At 42.9% G+C, this 20767-nt stretch overlaps 1 protein-coding gene across 2 annotated transcripts in view; it reads left to right on the top strand.

Annotated features, from left to right (window-relative positions):
• The window catches only part of KCNJ5 (potassium inwardly rectifying channel subfamily J member 5), a 59472-nt gene that overhangs the window by 22874 nt on the left and 15831 nt on the right, over positions 1-20767 (top strand). Inside the window, exons 1-2 of one of the 2 annotated variants that reach the window (XM_083808104.1) lie at positions 15652-15720; positions 16171-16345. The gene's annotated coding sequence lies outside the window, so the exon portion shown is untranslated. Of the gene's footprint in view, positions 1-15651; positions 15721-16170; positions 16346-20767 lie in introns of those variants that run through there. The other variant, XM_083808103.1, reaches the window with a different exon arrangement.

The following is a 20767-nucleotide window of genomic DNA, read 5'->3' as shown; positions in this document are numbered from 1 at the left end:
CATTAAAATCCTCAGATAGGAGGTTGGTCTTCCCTGGTTTATACAGCAATAGGAACCCAGTGCTTCCAGCTACCCACCAAAGGTGGGTGGAAGATATCCTGTGGGCAGGACTTCCTCATTTTCTTAGAGACTTAGAAGAGGCTGGGAATAGGAATTGTACATTAAAAAGTTATTTAACACTCGGGCAGAGACAGAGCTGTTCACACAATTAAAAAACAGGAGCTTTGTGACTCAGTGACAGAGCATTTGCCCCAGAGTGTTCTGAAGACAAAAAGCACTGATACAAGGAATTGAGTTTGGATATTAGCCATTCCATTGTTTTAATAGCTCAGTCATTAATAATAATTTTGATAATTTAATTTTAATTTAATTTTAATTAAACAGCACTTTTCATCTCCCAAGTATTTTAATCCATCTGTTATATCTCTTAACACTCCTGTGAGGCAGGTATGCTATTAGTGATACCAACATATATAGGCTATTATAGCACCAAAAACACTGATGATGGAATTGCTGCAGATAACTTTACATTTTAAGTAATTGATGTGGTATACTCAGAAATAATAAATCTGGTTATTGTTATACTGTACCAGTACCTGCAGGAATCCTGTCCTGTTCACCTTATTGGCAGCTCATGATGGCACAAATTAAATTTCTTGCCTCAAATAACATATTACAGATTGTTTAACGTAATTTTTCTGAAGAAAGAAGCTAATTCTTCTGCGATGAAACTCAGTGGTGTTTTTTTTACCCCACTAGCTTCAAAGAGCACGTTGAGCCCTTCAAGGGTTTTACTTCTGTTAAATATTATCCTCAAAACTGAGAAATTAAAAGTGAATGGGCTTTCTTCTTTCTTCCACTAAGACATGTCAAAAGAGTATTATAAAAAAGAATACGTTTCCCTAGCTTTCAGAAGCTCATGGAATGAATTTCAATTGCAGGTTTTTAGGAAAGTGTGTAATTAACAACTTTATTCAGTCTGAAGCCAGAAAATTATTTCTATATTTGGCATGAAAAAGGCAGAGCAGGAGGAGGGGAGTAAAGGACCTAGATTTTCACAAGTGACAAATGAGATCTCCTAAATGGCAGTAATCCCCATGAAGTGTTGAGAACTTAAACTCCAAAATGATTCCTCTGTATTGTTTCTCATGTTGGACATTCAAACTTACCCAAGACACTCTTGGAAATTTAGGGTATTATGTGTGTTCGGCTGATTTATTTTCCTAGGGTAACACTTCCAAAGATGCATCCATAACCAAGGAATTAAACCACGTTTTCAGAAGTGACCTCGGTATGCCAGTAGCCAAGAGCTCTCCTCATTCATAACCATCTCCCCTTTTCTGAGCTTGCTTTATTGTTTTATCCAAAATGCATTCTCAGGGAGCCTGTTCTATAAAGAAGAAATGGGAAACAAGGTGTGACTGAGCTAATGTTCTCAGAACGTCCCCTACTATATTTGCAAGTCATTTTTTGTTTGTTTTCTAGCATTCTGTTTTTCACAGTAAGTCAAAATTTTCTGTTAAAAGCAAGTATTCTGCGAAAAGTCTGCTCACCTAATAGCAGTTTTTCTATATAAATGTTGATAATCTCTATATGTTTTGTCGATGAAAAACCCACAGATTTAATGCCTTTATCTTCAGGAATGATTATTTATGGAAGAAGCAGTCTCCCTAAGATGTAATCAAAGATGCATATTTAAAGTGTGGCAGGGAAGTCAGTACTGCAGGCAGTTGTTTATTCATTAACCTCAGTGTAACTAGGCTGGCAGCCTCCCAGTACTGGTTTACTTTGTGCTTGCAATGGGGAGGGATTTGAAATCCATTACAGTTTTATTCTGGGTCCCTGGAGAGGTGATTCCGTCCTTCCAATTATGTCTCATTTTCTATCTGTAAAATGCTGAGCATATTCCAGATAGTGTAGCAATGCATATAGAAATAGGAGACTGAACGTTCATTATGATGTATGTACCGTTGTGATTCATTCCTAAAACTTTCTTTTTCTGTGAACCAGCACCATCATACGCTGAGAGAAATATGAGAACTGGCTTTTTGCTTCTCTTAGCAGGGTGTGTGTCACTGACACCCTTCCTTAAATAAATAGCCATGCATGCCAGCACACAGATAAGCTTGAAGAAAGCGTAAATCTCTAGGAGGGCAAGTGTCTGAAATGGAAGAACAGTATAACGGCTGAAAATGATTGTACCCATCATCCTTTCCAGCTGCTTCTGGCATTGCTACTAATGAAAGAAAAAGGTTCATAATCACTTCAGCCTTCCTTATTCTTAGACAGCGGGTAGCTGAAGCCCTTGGCCTGCTTTGCTAACTGTAACGACAGAATTTAAATGCATAGGCTCTTTAACTTCAAGAACAAAGCTGGCTGCAGTGCTGGATGTGGCAGTGCACATGGAAATCCAGAAAGGCAGAGACCTGTGTTATTTAACTCCTTCAAGTCATTAGAGTCGCACAGCAACAGAGGCCTTATTTGTGGCAAGGTGTTATCTGCCCTGTTCTTTACAGAGCAGTGCAGGGGGGCTTGGGAGAGGGGAAAAAATAGTCTTGAATTCATAGCCTGAGAGAGAGACTTGGCTGCCCACTGAGTTGTTTTGTGCATGTTAGAGACACGTTCACATACTTAATTTTTCTGTGACTTGTCACAAATTCTCTGTGCTTTCTGAAAAGAATTTAGCACTCTCTTTAAGCTGTTGTGCTAGAAGAACATAGCTGCAAGAAAGATTTTGTGGAACAATGTGGCCTAAAATCCCCCCCAGACCCCTGGCAAGCCTGCAAGGTAGAACACCTCTGCTGGTAATGCCACATGGGGAAAGTGGTTTTTATGCAACTCGGTTCTCAAACAAAATTATGCCAGCTTCTCACTGGAAGTACTAAAGCTCATTACCTGCATTTACTTGTAATTCAGCTTCTTGGCAGAGGTTAGTGCCAGAGAGGTCCTTACTTCCCCTGAAAATGTAGGGCATGGTTGGACTGCAACAAAGGCACTTCTTTCCTTCCTGCTCGTGCTAAGCTGGGTGTTCGGCAGAAGCTGTTCAGCTGCTGGAGAGCCTGCCAGGACAGCTCAGCACCCAGCAGTGCAGCTGGATCAGCACCTCGGCCTCAGCTGGGTAAGGGTTTGTAATAGCCCATGCAGAACAGTGACGGATGTTAGCAGTTATGCGTTGTTTCTACCTTCTAGTCACTGAATCCTTCATTTAAAAAGTTAAACTAAGCATACAGAGGAGAAAACCAGACTTTTATTGTTAGGGAGCACCATATTCTTATACTGGCAGCTGTGTCCTTGTCAGCTTGCCTCTTCTCTTCTGCACTCTTAAACAAGACAGTCTGAGATGAAAATATGAGTGCACAGTGCTAGCAATCTAATGGTGGCTCTGAACAATGACTTTGGGACCTGACTCAGGGTTGTCTGAAATCTTTTTTCAAGATGCCAGGAAAACAAAAGGCTAAAATGCTATGTAGGAAAGTGTACGTCTCATGTCACTGAGCAGCTGGTGTCACCAGTTAACATCAGTTGAAGTTTTGTTTCTACATTTTCGTTTGGGTTTGCCTACTAGTGTCAGGCTTCTGAATTAGACATTAGAGCTCTCATGCCTGTTATTTATGATGGTATTAAAATTAGTAAATAGTTGCAATTCAGTGACAATGCTTATTAATTTTGTAGAACAATCACAGATGTCTCAGGTACACACTGTGCTCTAGCAAGCTTTTTGAACTGAGGTTGATCAAATGCTATGAAGCCTTGAAATGGGAGCACGTTTCATTTCATCCTCTGTGTGTTTTTTCTCTCATTTTTCCAAATAGATATGCTTCTGTAAGCTCTAAAAATGTATTCGTGGAAGTCTAAGTTCTCAAGGGTGTGAGATATTTCTAAAATGCTGGTCTCGAGGAGTTGTCCCTACATCAACCTTTGAGAACCCCTGAGGCTGCCAGGTCCAGGTCTGCTGTGGGCACAGATGTGTCCAGCCAAAGGCTTTATCTGAAACGTGTCAGACCCTGCTTGCTTGAGCAAACGTGATAGCTTGACAAGGAGTGGGGTGGCACAGTGCACAGCCAGGCATACCTGCATGGGCATCTGCCTGAAAGCAGCTATATGTACAGGAATAAGCAGATTAAGGTATATTGTCCTTGTCTGCAAGTTGCCTTTCTTGGCTGTGTTAAATATCACCAGCAAAATTCATTTTCTGGAGAACAGAATATGAACTTTATATATGGGGAACAGGGTTCTGGAGAACAGAGCATAAAATTTAGGTAAGGCTGTGGTCTGTGCCTCGGCTTTTCTACCCACTGTACTTTGCAAATGAAGAAAGGAAGAGTTCTGTGTAGACATAACGCTGCATTATTCTTTGTGCAACAGTGACCATTCCTTGTGCTGCCAGTTTAAAATCCCTTGAAAATCCAGTGAGTCGATCTTGCTGCTGCTCAGCAGTTTCCAAATTTTACCATGGTAAAAGGACCTGGTGTCCTCTGTGGCAGGACCTCCTGGATGGTGGTTGTGTCCCTCTTAGGATGCATCTTTAACTTTACTCTTTGGGCAACCCACAATTGATCATTTTGACCTTCACTTTCTTCCAACTTTAGGAATTAATTCCGTCCATTGTCTATTTTCCTGACAGACCTCAGCTGCATTGTATAGACTGTTAGACTCAGAATTTTTTTGTTTCTTTCCTTATTATAGCTGTTTTTATTTTGGACAATGTCCCAGTTGCCTAGCAATGTCAGTAGGTGCTTTGAAAATAAATAGTAAAGCATAAGCTTCCTGCAAGATAGAACATTATATTCTTCTGTAAACTGAGTCTTTTATCTGCAAGTCTCAATGGACTCTATCAGCATTAATAAATGAAATTTACCCTCTCTTTTGGAATGCAGGGAAGGGAGAGTGAAGTAAAGGAAGTAGTCATCATCCCATTTTTCACTGATGGTAACCAAGGCAGAGAAAGTCAAAACAAGGTAGAAAGCCTGGTCTGATATTCTGACATACTCAAGTCAGGCACTGATCTCTCATGGGAGCCATGAAGAAAGCTGAGAGCATATCACTTGAACGAATTAGGGCTCTGTTGAATTCCCTTTGCAAAAAATAGGTTGGATGGAGCCCACAGTGTCAGGCAGAGTAAGGATGCAAGCAAGTTGTGTGGAGTAATTGCTTGTTTAGTTATTTCCCAAGAGTAAGAATACGGTCCCAGAGGCAACACAGACATAGGACGGGGTAGTGAAGAAATCAGCACGTTCCCTTTATATGTATTATGCATTTTGTTCTTCCACTGGGAAAAGGGTTATTACTGATCATTGTTTGAGTTTATTTCACAGTCCTACGGAGCCTGGCCTTGTGAGATCTGGGCAATGCCTCTACAAGGAGAGCTGGATTCAGGATGCAAGTTTGTACATCCGAGCAGCTGCAAGCATGGCTGAGGAGTATTTATGCCATGCGGGCAGTGCTAGTGGGAATTATAGCCCCTATATCTCCTGCTCTCCTTCTGGTAGACCTACATCAGACTGTTTAATGACTAGTAATAACAGAACTGGGTGGTAACTTTGTCTTGGTTTCTAAGAGCAGCAGAATGGGCTGATAGTCTTGCATTGTACCCATAAAAGTTGTGTGTGGTTACTGTTATCAAAAGGAAAAAAAATATGAAGCATCCTGTTTTTTCCCCAGCAAAGAACTGCAGGTACTTCTCCTCCACACTGTCTTTTCAGAAGTACATGTACTGGGTGATCATGCAAAACCCTGGGCCTTGCTTTTGAAGGTCAGGACTTTAGAAATAAATAGTAAATAGAAATAGTAAAGAATGGCTGTTTTACAAATGAGTTAACCCACCAAAGCGAGTCACTCGGGAGAGCTATAAGAACAGGCTGGAGAGCAGAGAGCTGTAACCACATTTGGTAATAGAGGCTGAAGTATCAGCTGTAGCCTGCTGGTTTTGCATGAGTGACGAAAATGGTCAGCGATGTGTCTTCATGTACGCGAGGCTTAAAATGCAGGCTGGAAGAAACAGGGTCCGTGAGGGGCAGTGACAGACAGTCAGCACAGCTCTGCTTGGACTGTGCCTAGTTAGGTTTTGGACAAGTTGCTGGAGGTGATGCCCTCCAAGAGGCAGCTGGGCATTAGAGCCACTACCTTCGTGCAGGACCAGGTTAGGTAACTGAAGACAGTCATCTGCCCTTCCTCTCACAGTGTGTTCGTAGATCGAAATCTCTCTGTGCTGAAGTTTCCCCTTTGCAGTGAGTGTGTGCCATGTCTAGTTCCACAGAGCTATGAGGTGCTTTCTGAAGAGGAGCTTGATTTATGCCCAGGCAGGCACCTTCATCCCTTGTAGCAAGATTTTCTCTAGGTCTCCATCACCCACACTCAGATAAACCTCAGAGCCATGTGGCTTTACCCCGGGAAATGGTCAGGGTAGTAAAAGCAACGTGGTTGCCCATCACCCTCTACTGGCCTCTGCAGGGACTGCTTGAGGTAACTGCTGGCTCTGTAGGTGATCGGAAAATCTCTTTAAAAAAATGGAAGAAAGAGAAAAAAAAAGGTTTTTTTTTTTTTTTTTTTTTTTTTTTGGCATGAGTACCACAAAGTTCAATCGTCCATTTTTGAATCAGGGACAAGCTTTTCTTAGATGCCAAAATCTTTTTGCACAGTAATCAGGTGGAATCGGAGGTTGAACTTCTGTGCAGCGGCGGTTGTTTGGCTGATTTGGGGTGGGGTGCCTGTGGAGGCACAGAAAGGAGAGTAGTTCTGAGTTGAAATAAGGGTTATAGTAGCACCACAAGTCTGTTGGCTTTAGTTTTGTTTCAGATTTAACAGTTCAGATGAGAACATCTGGTCTAGGTGCATGAGGGAATTTTCTTGGCATTGGCTCAGTGCTGAATAAGTCCCTGATAAATCACCTGAAGCAATGATCATAGCGCTTCTGGCAATTCAGTTTCAATAACTTTATCGTATGACAAGGTGTATGCAAGCTGTCAGGACAAATGAATCAATTGCTGTGAATGGGATAGTGGTGAGTCTGCAACTTCTGGTGGTATCGTTAGTGTGGAAACACCACAGCCCAAGGCAATTTAATTGCTGAGATGACATAACCCAGTCATCTTTCTAGAAAACATTATGACATTGCAAAACCTGGGGAACTGAAAGAAACTTCACCAGAACAAAGCTTTAGGATTTACCATGTCCATATGGCATCATATGTTCCTGGGAAAACTTCTTTATACTTCTTTTGACATGTCTACAATTCTGGTGTTATGCCTCATTTACACTGGTACATTCCGGGAAATCTAGTCAATAATTCCTTATGTCTGCTCTTACAACAGAGCACAGCATGACTTGTAGAGTCATCTGAGCTATTTCTGTGGTTGTTCTGCACTCTGAAATAGTTTTATAATGGCCTAAGATTCCACTGATCTCCTTAATCTTGGGCTCAGATGTATCAAACAGCAGATGAATTTCATGACTAAAAGAAAAATAAAGTAAATTTCATCCATTTGGATGAAGCGTCATTTCTTGTACAATTTTAGCACTAGTCAGATCTGAAATTTAGAGTTGGTACATTGTGTGGAGAAGTAATAAGCCCCAGGCAAATCTGACCTGAAAGGAGAGCTTCACTAAATAACTGCAGGGTAAATCCAACAGATTTGCCACAACTTTAGCGAGCTGTTGCTGCACAAATTACAGTGAATAAGGGAGCAATCTTAGTGAGCATGATAACGTAACTGAAGTCAGCACGCTTGCAGAGCAATTTGGCTCTGAAGACTGTGGAGGACCCAGTTTTTTTCTCAGCATCCCAGTCTCTTTCTCAGGGCTTGCCAGGAAGGTCGACACTGACCTGCGTGGTGGTTTCATACAGTCGGGAAGCAGGTCACAGCAAAACTCACCGAGTGACTCTTCAGGAGGAGAGAAAACGCTTTAAGGAAGAAGGGTCCCCAGATTAAGGATTCGCCAGAAGTCATTGTGCAGTCTGTGCTCCAGGCACCGCAGCCTGCGTGCAGCCCGTGCAAGGGGGCAGCGTCTGGCTCAGTTTTCTTGAGCCTTCAGACCCCAGGGGCTGCAGCACCATCAGGGCGAGGCGCACAAGGATGCTGCCTAAGTGCACCCCATCAGGCACTGAACCACTGCCCGAGGGAAAGAAGTGGCTCTTGGAGCACGCTGGAAGAGGTGTGATTTTAGAGATGCCTCCAAAGCCTTTCTGTCACAGAAGCAGTGCACTATGGCAAGTTAGTCCCACAGCAAATGCATCATCCTCTCTCTGTTTTATGTGAATATGCAGTGATAATGAGTGTTAGGGAACATCTTTCCCTGTCTCCTTGTGGAATAGGGAACATGGGGGAGACAAGAACAGAGGGACCCAAGTCAAAGTGTTTTAGCACATTTTGTCCTTAGTGTTTTAGCCAGTCACTGCCTGCAGTTTTATATTTATGAACCTGTATCAGGGGACTGCTTGATAGGTCTTTAATTTCCTTTGGTTTTACTCTGAACAGGCCTCTCTAGGGACAGTAAGAACATTTTCGGCATTATTGAGTATCATCTCTGTGCAAACCAAACAGAGGAAAAATACTCTGATAATAACAATGAAATATGTGTGGGGTGGTAGGCTTTCTGGCTGCTGCTATTTTTTTATTATTTTTTTTCTGTGATGGGAGTTTCAAGGTCAGCTGGCTCCATAGATACAAATATGCCAAGAACAAAATGTACAGATGCGCCAGGAGTCAGGGACACAGACATGCTGGCACTGTAAACAGACCTGGATCGTGTCCAGTACTGTCAGGCAGTCAGCGCACGGGAATGTTCATAAAAAAGGCACTTTATTGCAGTGATACCAAGATTTATCTTTTCTCTCCCTTGCATCATTAAACATGAGTTATTCGTATTTTTGTGGAAAAGCCTAGATTCAGCACAATCTCCAAATTTTATTTGGAAGATGGAAGGGTTTTATTCATGTGCTACAGAATCCTACAGCAATATCTGAGCACATAATAGACAATGCGGTTCCCTGAATAAGTGGCTGGAGTAGAAACCAGAAGATATTTTTTTTCTTGATTCTGCTGATGATTTATTGTGTAAATATAGAAAAACTTTTTACTGTAACTGTTGCAAGTTCCCATACACCCCCTCATTTTCCTCCTATATATGTTTCCTTTTGTCAGTTATTTGTTTGAACTAAATATCAACCAGTCAGGCAAAAGCTGGAAATATCTTCGTCTAGCAGTCTTTGGCAGATTTAAAATATTAATGCATTTTATAGTGTACTTATTTTTCGTAACTGTCAGTTGTTGCTACCAAGGCAGGGAATTCCTTATAAATATTGAATGCTGCTGCAAGGTCTGGGGAAAAAAAAAGTTCTAGAAATGTTTCTGTTAAAGCTCCAAAATGACTGAAAAACTGCTGAAAATCTTCCTAATGTTAGCAAATTATGTGTAAATCCAAGAGCTCAGAAGTTACCTGATTCTACTGGGATTTTCTAATAAACACAGTTCTTGAATTTAGCAGGTCCATGCAGATTGCTTCCTTGGATGTAGATGCTTTGGGGAAGGATTGAACGAATGGTTTGATTTTAAAGGCTCCCTCGTAGTTGTCGTAGTAAGATGCATCTCAGAAATTGGCTTGACAATCTGTTGTGTGTAAAAGAATAAAACTTACTTGCAGAGTCGCTCCACAGCCCAGCTTAGCTGCTGGAATTTGACCAAGCAATAAAATCCCCTGGCAGAGCACTTGCAGTCCTCTCAGGGGAAGTGTGTGTGCAGACGGTCTGCGGTACTCGCGTATGGTCAGCAACTGCTGTGCTACTTGATTGTGACAGCAGGAATTTATGCTTTGCTTCTTTCATGGACCCTTCCACTACCTTTCTCTCTCCAAAAAAATCCTACTGTAAGGAACAGTTTAGTGTCTCACTAAAACTCACAGCCACGTATACTGTAAATTTAAAATGGAGTTAGAAGATTTTTACCTGTATGTCTCTACTTCAAGTCTAGCCCCGGTTAACCACGACTGAAAATGTAAATGCCCAGTGACCTCAGTCAGATCCTAAGGGACAAGTCTCTGAGCTCTAGCATGACTGACACTACTTGACATTAAAAAAATAAAAATAAAAAAAAAAGAAGCCAGGAATTAAAAGCCCAGGTGTTACCAGCTCATCTGTCTACCTTAGATCACGGTGGTTAGCCTCTCTAACAGACCACTTCTGGCTCCAGAGCTGCTCTGTCCAGTCATCTGAATACATTTGGAGAATGATGAAAGGGCAACACTGGGGAAATGCTGTCCATACAGTACCCGTTTTGTGGCTAAATAGAGGCCTTTTGTCCCCTGGGCTTCTAGGCTCTTGCTTGTTCTGGTGCCAGGCACACACACATGAGATTAAACAGTAATAAAAAGACCTCACTAGAGTCAGTGGGGGTCACGGTTTCTGCAGACAGAAAAGTGCTGAAAAGAATCCCAAAGTGAACTCAGGGCAATGCTGTGTGGGACCTGCTGTAACAAATGCTGAGTCGCTTTTAATTCCAGAGTAGATTGTAAATAGCATTAAAACACGCCAGCTAAATAAACTAGACATGCCTTAAATCTCTCTTCAGGATATTATTTTTGCACCCTAGATTTTGCCTCCTGCAACATAACCACGAGATATGCTGGTGGTGACTTCGTTGCACTGATCTCTGATGTTCTGTGCATGGTTGTTTCATAGAAGGTGTGACGATCCTGGACATTGAGGGTGCACGGTGGGCCTTGTTTGTGCTCTCAGTGATGCCCCAAAGCAAAATTTAGTCTATTATAGTTCCATGCAAAAATATTTGTGGACTTCCCTGGAATCAGCTAAATACCCTGTTATATTCCTTATGGTTAAATGAAGGAGCCGCTGGCTATGTCTCTTATCATTGCCAGGAAAAGCACAAGCTAGAGTTGATATTCATTGTAAATGAAGGGGCAGGTTACTGGCTGAGTTTGAGAAATGGACTGTACCTTGCTTTTTACATCCTGTACTTCTGGATGCCTTCTCTGCAAAACAAAGGCTGTACAGTTTGAGTAGGGAAGTTAATGCAACAAGATTCCCATTTGAATGAGCCAAGACTTCTGCTTTTGTCAGAAATCTTTTTGAATTCTGACAGCCTAGCAGGGAAATTCTGTGGTTTTTTTTTTTTTCCTAAATTTGGTACTATTGGCAGTGTGTTGCAGCAACTGCATTTTTTTCATTTGTTTGAGCTCTCAGGCAGTGAACAGCCCTGCAAGCTGGCACGGTGGCTCATTCGCAGAAGAGATGTGTCCCAAGGGTGCAGGTTCATGAGCTCAACCGGTGCCCTCGACGGTCTTCCCTTGCCCCACGGCTGCCATGGGCCTGCGTGGGAAGTTTGGTCTCTGGGTGCTCCTCGGCCTTAGGTTCTGCTGCTGTGCCTGAAAAATAAGGGCTTAATTACTGTTAATTATAATAGCTGTTCACTAAGAATTGGCCTAACACACTTGCGGGTGATCCAGAAGTTAAAAGATAGCAACAATTTGGGATGTGATCAGTGCTAGGCAATAGCCCCACGTAACTGTAAGAAGAGCTGTCTCTTTCCCCAGGTTAGCATTAGCTCCTCATTATCATATCAAAGGAAATGGCAAGCAGACTCCTCCACACATGCTTAGCAGAGGCGGGGGAGTTTGGGTTTATTGCAGAAACTTTTCCTTCCCCTTGTCTGCCTCTGTTCCTGCTTCCCAAGTTTCGTTTTGAGCTTGGGGTTTGAATAAGCCCCCAAACACAAAAGGAACTCGAGACAGAGTGGGTGAGCATCACTTAATTTTGATCTGGATTCTCAAAGCTTTACTTGAAAGTCTTGCTCTCGTTCAGTACACCAGGGAAGAGTGGAGGTGGATGAGATGATCTTAGAAGCTGTTTTCTAGCACTGGCTCCTACAACTGTTTTCTTCTAGTGGGATAGTAGGCTAATGGTTGACAAACAGGAAGAGACATCTCTCGTTGCAGAGATCAAATTGCACAGCAAATTAAAATGCTCCCTGAAGGTCCTGTTGCTCCCTCTTCTTTCAATGCATGTAAAGCCATAAACAGACACCACTCATTTTAGAGCAAGCTTTAGATTCTGTCACTGGTGTTCAGAATGAAGACTGTCCCTTTGGGTAATAAATGTCATGGCCCAGTCTGTGCTCATCAGCGTGAATGGCTCATTTATGTGCAGCGAAACCTCAAGGAAATGGAGCTTACTCCTCATTTGGTTCATGAAAGCTCAAAAAATTGGACTGCCCTGCTGAATTCTACAGGAACCAGCAAAAATCCAAACTGATGTTTGCTTTATGAAAGCTTTTTATATACATAATGTCCTCGGAGAGCTATTTTGTTATACCAAAATGAGATTAAAGTTTGTTCTTCCACATCCTGTTCTGTTTGCAAATCCAGGAACTGAGCATTCCAGTTGCCATCGTTTCATCCCCATGAATAGCCCTGGAGGTCCTGTGGAGCACAGCTGTTAGAGCTTGTGAGCACCCCCAGATTAATCAAGATGTTGCACTGAAGTGAAATTTGCATCCAATGCTCTCCAGGAATTAGAGCACTCATCCCATTCTAACCTAAGGGTCTAATTCAGATGCATCCTGATACTACCTGTCCCTCTGCATCGGTTAGAAAGGAAAGAACATGACTATTTAGACTTGGACCTGCGTATCCTAAATGGCATTAGCTGAGATGAATCCCATCCCAAACATGGAGAGAACTTTGCCTTATTGACTCAGAAGCATTCCCTCTGCATTTCCTTGTTTACATTTTAGCCTGAGAATAATCCCAAACTGTACTGCCATTTTGTGCTAAATCCTCCTCTTCTGCAGTGAGCTCATACCCAGAATTCTTTAATATATTGCGAACTTGTGAGGCCATTAACAACTTTTAAACGACATTAGCAAGGGCACACTGATGTCGCTGACTCGCTGAAGCGTAGCTTCCAGCTGAAAAACTGTTCTCAGATGTGTCTGGTCTTTAATCAGTGCAAATTGGAAGATGTCGGTTGAAATCATAGGTACAACATTGCAGTAATTTAGAGCGTAAGAATAAGGAAGCAAAAGTCAGGTAACGAAACTTGCCAAGCTGCGTGCAGTTACATGGGCCCATGCAAAAGGCCCCATGTCTCCAGAGATGGCTCCCAAAAGTCCTTTTTGATGTCGGTGGAAGTACAAACCTCTCAAGCATCTGCTGTTCTGTGATCTTTGCTGTGCTTTGTAACGTGCCTGGTGCATCAGGCCCTGCGACGGGCGGCCTCCCCAGCACACAAACGCACTTAGGGTATGCACTCGGCAGCATCTGCAGATCAGTGTGGCCATCCCACATCTTGTCAGGGGAGAGGTCTCTGCTCCAGCTGGATAATGCACGTGGAGATGTTGGGGAAACAGGGCTTTCTGCAACCTAACCGCGGGTTAGTGGGAGCTGCACTTCAAGACCTTTTTCCCTTTTGTAGGGATATCGGTGAAGGGATATCTGTGCCAGCAGATGGCAGTGCCTGTTAGCAGAGTTTCACTCCTGGCAGGAAAAAAAATGGGAATCGGCTCAAAATGCGAAAGTGTTTTTATTTACATTGGATGAAACAGTACAGTTTCTTACGTGTGAACGAAGCAATGCTGTAGCTCAAGGTGGGAAAATTGTCACTGCAGAAATGATCATTCTGTGAGCCCATCCTTCTGCATGTCTGGGAGAGCTCTGTCCTCTTCGAGGCTACTGGGTTTGTAGATGAGCTGCACTGGCTGAGAGTGTGCGTGGGATGTGGGAAGAAAGGCTTTTCCTGACGTCGCCCATGTCATATTAGCTTTGCAGACTTGCAGAGGCTCTCTTCCTCTAGGGCTGCTGGCTGGGCTGCTTCTCCTAGCACAAAAATTCATTCTAAATCTTATTAAAAGAGATTAAATAAAAGAAGAAGCGGAGCTGATGCCTATATGAAGGTTACACTGTCCGTAGTGCTGGCATGGAAGCCTCATCCAGCAACTTAACCTGTCCTGAAAGCTAATGTTATAATTCTAGTGGAGACTGACTCTCCTGCTGTATGAGTTGCTGTTTAGTACTTTTGGGCTAAGTTTAAATGTTTATATAAAAAAAAAAAAAAAAACACACAGACAAAACCCATAACTGTTATTGTACTCTCCAAGCATAAGGATACTTCATGTGTTGTAGACGTAGTCCTGAAAGGTAAAATACATATTGCTGGAAAAACAAAGAGCATTCCTAACGGTTGTGAGCAGGCAGAAGATCTAACATAACAGGATTTCATCAACAGTTTATTACCATGTCTTACTTCATTGGAAATAGTTCCAGTGCTGAGCTGAGCCCTCTGTGCTGTTTGCATCCTAGCCAGGGTAGCACCACTCAAATGCATGCGAAGCAGAAGCCAAACTGACTAGTCGGATTTTATTGTCCAAACTGTGTGCACTGGGAAATATAAACTGACAACAAGTGGAAAAGTGATATTACATTCACAAAACTTGTGGTTAGTAGCCAAAGTCCTTGGTCTGGCTCCAGATTCATATCCCATCTGTTTAGATCCAAATTGCATATACAGATCAAAGAACAAGAACACTGGTAAAAAGTACATCTACAGAGATGTACTTTCCTAACTCAGTCCCCTGCATAACATGACTATTAATAGATAGTCAGAGGTGTGTTTATTTCTCTTTCTTTAGTGCATATCTTTTCCAAATTCCCAACAGCTATTTTTCTGGTCTAGCTTTCCTAACAAGGTGTTATGTATCCTATATTTAAAATGGTAAGAAATCAAATTTTCTATCAAATTTCTTTTCTTTCTTTTCAAATTCTATAAGAAATTCTCTGGTTCACTTTTTTTTCCTTTGTTCCAAAACAAGAATGCAAATAAAAAGCTGCAAAATACCCATACAGTAATATAAAAGTAAAAATGTCATTCCAATGCTGATTTATTTCATTAGTGATAGTGTAACTTTAAAAGAAAAAAATCAATTGAAACTAATTTTGCAGCAGAAAATAGAACAAATTGCTGTCAGATTCCAGTGCTACTGACACGTTCCTATATCATGTTTTGATTTTGACAAGTTCTCTCTTCCTGCCCAGAAAATCTTCTGTGAAAGCATTTCTGATGGGCTGTAACGTGTGGGGCTCCTGGAACAGAAAACTGGGGAGCAGTGGGGGTGTCAGGATTAGGGAACAGGGCAACAAAGCCTGAAGGTAACCTGCAGTCACCAGGCAGCTCTATCTCATATCTGCTGCTGGCCTGACATTTGCTTTTCAGAAGAGGAAATATTTTATGAAGCTAGGGAGACAGTGTGGTATTATCAATGATTTAAAAAAAAAAAAAAAAAAAAGGAAAGGAAAGCAAACCACCAAAGAGCTTTTTCCTGGGACTAGCTGGATCACAGGCAAACAATGCACCTGAGCAAACACCATTTCAGCAGCTTGGTGGTTGACAGGCAAAAGAAGAGCGTCAGAGGAATCACGCTCTCCCTCCTTCCCCCCACTTTTCCCAAATTCCTTGGTTCAGCCTGGATGAAAGGATTTCCACAGTGCTGATGAATGCATACACGTATGCCTTCGGATAAATGTACAGCTTCTGCATTCTCCCTGCTCTCCGTTTTTAGGCACTGCTTTCAGTTTGTGTGATTTCAAGCAAGAATGCAGTCCCCACCCCTTAACACACACACACAAAAAAAAGAAAAAAAAAAAAAGCCTCTCCAGGAAAGGAGAACCCAGGAACCCAGGCAAGAGGAGAGCTGAGAGGCAGCCCTGGGAGGAAAAGTAAGCACACAGAGCTGGGGGAGGTGGCAAGTAGGGCACAGACCCTGTGGCGGCAGGGAGCACCGTCCCCTGCCTCTCCTCTCCCCCTTCCCCAGCCAGCCCTTGCTGTGCAAAGCAGCGCCTTAAACCCCTCCCCTCTGCTTTCACTCTGCCACCTTTCCCTTCCCTGCTCATTCAGAACAGATGATGCTCCCTCTCACATGCAGACCTCTCCTCTCCCTTCCCTCTGCCCCAGCCCTCTAACGAGCTGCACACCAGCTCTTCATCGGGATGGGAGAGAGCAGGGGCGAGGGAAGGCTGGCGTCTGACGGGCAGAAGTAGTGCTGCGGTGGTTTGGGGGTTTGGAGGACCCCTCCTCAGCTCTGACAGAGCGAGGGAAATCAGGAATACCTAGGGACAGGGGTGTGTGCGTTTAAACTACCGTGCCATGTAAATGTTTTGTAATAACAGGCAGAGGGAGGAAAGGAGGAGACAACCCAAGGAGCAGAAGACAACCCCAGCTTTCTGGTGATGGCATGGACCGGACACTTTTCCAGCAGCTGTTCTACCTACCTCTCGGTCCTGTCACCGTCCAGCATCCCCAAAGTGCCAAGGCACAAGACTGATGCAGAGCCACTCTTAGCAAGTAAGTTACCTGATTTTGTTTGCTTTTCCAGTGTACTTGCTTTCGTCTCTGGCTGCTAACGATCGATAACCAGGAGGAGGAGAAGTAGCTGAGGCATCAGCTCGGCTGAGCACCGTGTTTCTGTGCCCGGCCCTGCCAGGGTGACAGCTAGAGATGTGCTGTTGTCTAACTTGCTAGCTGCCAGGAAACTCTTTGGGAAGCCAGGGATTAGATGTTGATCTTGTACAAAGGCACTGTCAAATCCAGTAAAGGTGCTATGTAGGAAAAAAACATTAAAAATAATGAACTTCTCAGATACCAGATTAGTGGAGGTCTCTGGAATACAATGGATAGGAAGAGGCTGATCAGTGAGCAATGCCGAGATACATGGAGTGACTGTGCGATCCTCACCTGGAGTCAAAGATTAAATTATTTTATAACTAGGATGCTTACTTGTCAGCTTAGGTCCAAGGAGCCCTTGTAGTGTAGTCTTCAGACAGTGAATGTTCAGCCTTTGAGGGGGGGAACAGATGATTAAATGTATCGGGAACCCCAGGGGTGTTGTGAGGTAAAAACGTGACTCATTTTGGTACCGAGTCCTGCTGCACTGGGCATATAGCACCCAGACTCCTTTTTGTGTTAGTGGCTGCTGGTTGAGAGTAACAGGCTAACTTTTACACAGCATCTCTGCCATTTGGTTTTGTTCTGAGAGTTTCAGGAAACCAACAAAGAATTGGCAGAAAGTCTCCCTGTCCCAAAAAGCTTACCGTCTGACTTTCTGAGGTTCTCTAATCAAGCAGTCAAGCAGGTTCTTCCTCCTGCTCTTTTCCTTTGGAGCAGACAACTACCTTATAGTTGGGTGGCTTGGGGGAAACAAAACTGACTTCTCTTACCGGTTCTCTGACCAGTCCAAGCAAACCTTATCTTCTATAGCAGGTGTCTGGCTGTGTTTGTGCTGCGGGAGTTGTTTGACTTCTGCGGTATGATTCTTTCCCCCATTGTTTCTCCTCACATGGAGATAAAGGATTGGGATCATTTTTGGTTTCTGTTAGAGAAAACCCTCCATCTCTGGAAGGTTCCAGCCTGGTTAGTTACAGACTCTGAAAAAGGCGAGCAGAGTTTTAGCATCGTGTTCTGAGACAAATCTCTTGACTTTTGTCACACTCCATTCAGTTAGCGGTAGGGAGAGGCACTCAGACATCGGGTGAGCACTGGCACTTTACCAGCAGTGTGGTCCTGGTAGGTCTCTTTGTCTCACTGTGACTTGTCTTCTCCTGTCTGCACAGGGGTTCAATAGCACTGTTACGCTTCCTGGGCAGAAGGAGCCTGTGTTTGGTCAGTTCATCTTTGAGCTGTTCGGATGCAAGGTACTGCAGAAGCGTGAAGTGGTATTAACGTAGTTCAATTTTATTTTATTTTTCAAGCCAGCTGCAGGATTATATAGAGACTCTCAGTTGGAATAAAGGTGCAATATTTGAACAATGAAGAACCGGGACACGAGTACTTCTGGGGCCAAATTTTCCTCATAGAATTGAGGTTCTGCTTACCCCAGAATTCAGTGTGCCATGTGTAAACAGCCAGTAGCAGGAGAAACAGGAGTGTCTTATCAGGTCCAGAGTGGCTGTCTTTCTTTGTTCAGTTGTGTTTGTTGAAAGATAACAGTCACTTTTTCAATGACGCCATAAGGTCTCCCTAAAAATAGAGTCTGGGATGAAAGGACAGAGAGGCTACAGAGCGCCTCAGGCAGAGTCACTTCCTTGGAGAAGGAGAGATCAAATTGGTTTATTTTCAGGATTTATTTGTTGGTAAAGAAAATTTCGCTTGACTATTCAAAAATGATTAAGAGCACCAAAGAGCGTAATGTGATTGCATCCTTTTCACATGGACTTTTCATGCTCAACTTCTATAACTCAAGGAAGTATAAAGTAATTGACTGCAGGTTACACTGATTATATTCCATCCACACATGATCTCAAGTAGTAGGTACCCCTTATGTTGTGAAAACTCTGCTTTCCAGTCTTTGTTCTATAACAAATTGTTGCAGCCCGTATACCGGGGTCATTTCGATGTCTCACGGGGTATTTCCTAGTTTTCATCTTTTGTCTGAAAAAAACAATAACCAGCCTTCCATTCTCATGGCAATTTGATTTTTTTCACTCTTTTCTGCATTAGTCTGAAGTTGAAATATTTAATGAATCTGCAAACTTGTGTTGTGTGGGGGATTTTTTTATACTTTAATTAATACTGTGGGGAAAAATATTTGAAATCTGTAGCTACTCAAGAGAACATTGTAAGAATATTTTTTTTTCTGGAACTCACTCTTCTGGTTTTGAAAAAGTTCACAGTAATGACAGAAATATTATTTCTTGGCATTAGAAATAATCTGGCTAGGTTATTCATGCCAAAAGATTAGACTGTATAGGCTTTCCAGAGTAATATTTAGGCACACCAAAAATGCAGGGCCTGCTGTTGGATAGGTAGAAGGGAAGAAGAGCAGTGCAGTGAATACAGGCACTTGTTTGGGATTTTTGAAACTCTTGCTTCAATTCCCTGCCCTGCCACAGATTTCCCATGTGAGTGTGGGACAAGCAAGTGTCTCTGTGATTCGCTTCCTCATCTTGAAAAATGGGAACTAGAGCAATTCTGTATTGCACAGATCTTAAAAAAAAAAAAAAAAAAAAAAAAAAAAAAAGATTTAAAGCATATTACTTGTCTTGAACACTGTGAAACATTATGATACTCTGGAAATGGGGGGGCATCTCTCAACTGGCAGTGAAAGGGCTGAGGAATATTAGAACTGTGATTATGCAGCATTACATGAGAGGATAGACTGGGAGGTAATGAGCAGCTAAAAGTAAATCACTAATGTCCACACGCTCTGTCTGTCTCCGTGTCATATTGACTTCCTACCCAGAGAGATTTTCTTCGAAAGAATGTTGTTTTGAAAGGCTGAACACCTTCTGTTTCAGAATTTCTGAGCCTAATGAACTCTGAGCAGACAGGCCGTCATTAGCTCAGCTCTGTGACATGCACAAAGTCATCTCGCTTCCTTCGGTAGCTGCCTAGTTAATCACCACTCACCCATTTTTGTGTACTGGTGGGTGGGTGTCTCCTCAAGCCCCAGAGAAGCTCCATTGTGATACTGTGCCTGTCACCACGTTCAAAAAGCAGTGCTGCAACTTAATGAAAACTCGGGGGAAATGAAAGGCATCTCCCTACTTCAGCACCAAGTGAGATTACACTTTAAAAAGCAATTACTTGGATGAGGGAGCTTTTGAACCACAGATCTCAGCTTGTGCAGTCTCCTAAGCGTTTTGCCTTGTTTTTGAATAGCATAACTCTTGTGTCATTCCCCTCACCTGTGGATCCCCAAGCACTTTCCAAGCAGTCAGCCTTCCTAGCCTCTATAAGTCAGAAAGTTGAAAGGTGACATGGTTTGCACAAAATCTACCTGCCTTTCTTTTTCTCATGTACACCTTGAAAGGTAATCTTGTGTTGGCATTGTTTACTGTGGAGTCTGTTGTATACACACAGTAAATAAAACGATAGCAGGAAAGATGCGTTTCTCAGGGAAATCAGAGCCCATCTGTCAGTCAGCAGTTATCTAATAGCCGTCTATCTTCATTTGTGGAAGGCCATCTTTCCCTGACATGTCCTGTTCCTCTGCCTTTCCTTGGGCACTCACTGTTCAGCAGTCATTGTGTTTATTCTCCTTGGGTGCTGTTGCTTGAATATGCTGCATTCCTCTACTGGCTTTCCCATGGTGCTAGCGTCTGTCAATCACGCATTTCACTCCTGTTTTACAGCGTGACCCAAAGAGGTTGTGTGCCGCAGAGGGATCCGGGGACAGTGAGCTGGGCTCCCTTTTATGTGGCTTGTGCAAACAGGCAGCAAAAGAACCAGGTCGAGTTTTTCAGTAATGATCTGTTTAGCATTTACTGCTATATTGATTGCTTGTTTAGTAGTACAGGACTCTTCATCTCAGAAAGCAGATGACAGAGCCGAGTAAAATCCTGACTTGAGGAGATGGGAGGGTTAATAAAGAACAGTTGCTCATTTATTCTCATAATGCGAGAAAGCATGAGCATCAGGTTTGAAACAGAAGGAAGTAATTTTTTGCACAAACTTAATGGCAAATTCATGTCTCCAAACTCCTCTTGCCTGACAGTTTAGACCTCTCCAGAAGTAAATCCTACCCACACTGAAACCTGCATTTACCTAAGTGAGACCAGCAGTTACCTAAATGGAAAAAGTCACCGTGGTAAGCAGGGGAAAAAGGCTTCTCTTGTTGTACCTTCTGCAACATCTTCAGCAAATTTCTATCTTGAACACTTGGAGCTATCAGGAGGTACATCAGCACTGCCAGGCAGGACTTGTAGACAGCTCTGCAAAACAATGCCTTCGGAAGATATTTAGCTAACCCCAGCTTGACTCTGCGTTAGC

The sequence above is a fragment of the Anser anser genome (assembly GCF_964211835.1).
Source record: "Anser anser genome assembly, chromosome: 22".
Taxonomy (NCBI): domain Eukaryota; kingdom Metazoa; phylum Chordata; class Aves; order Anseriformes; family Anatidae; genus Anser; species Anser anser.
Note: the sequence above shows the minus strand (reverse complement) of the source record. Positions and strands in the feature narration are given on the sequence as shown.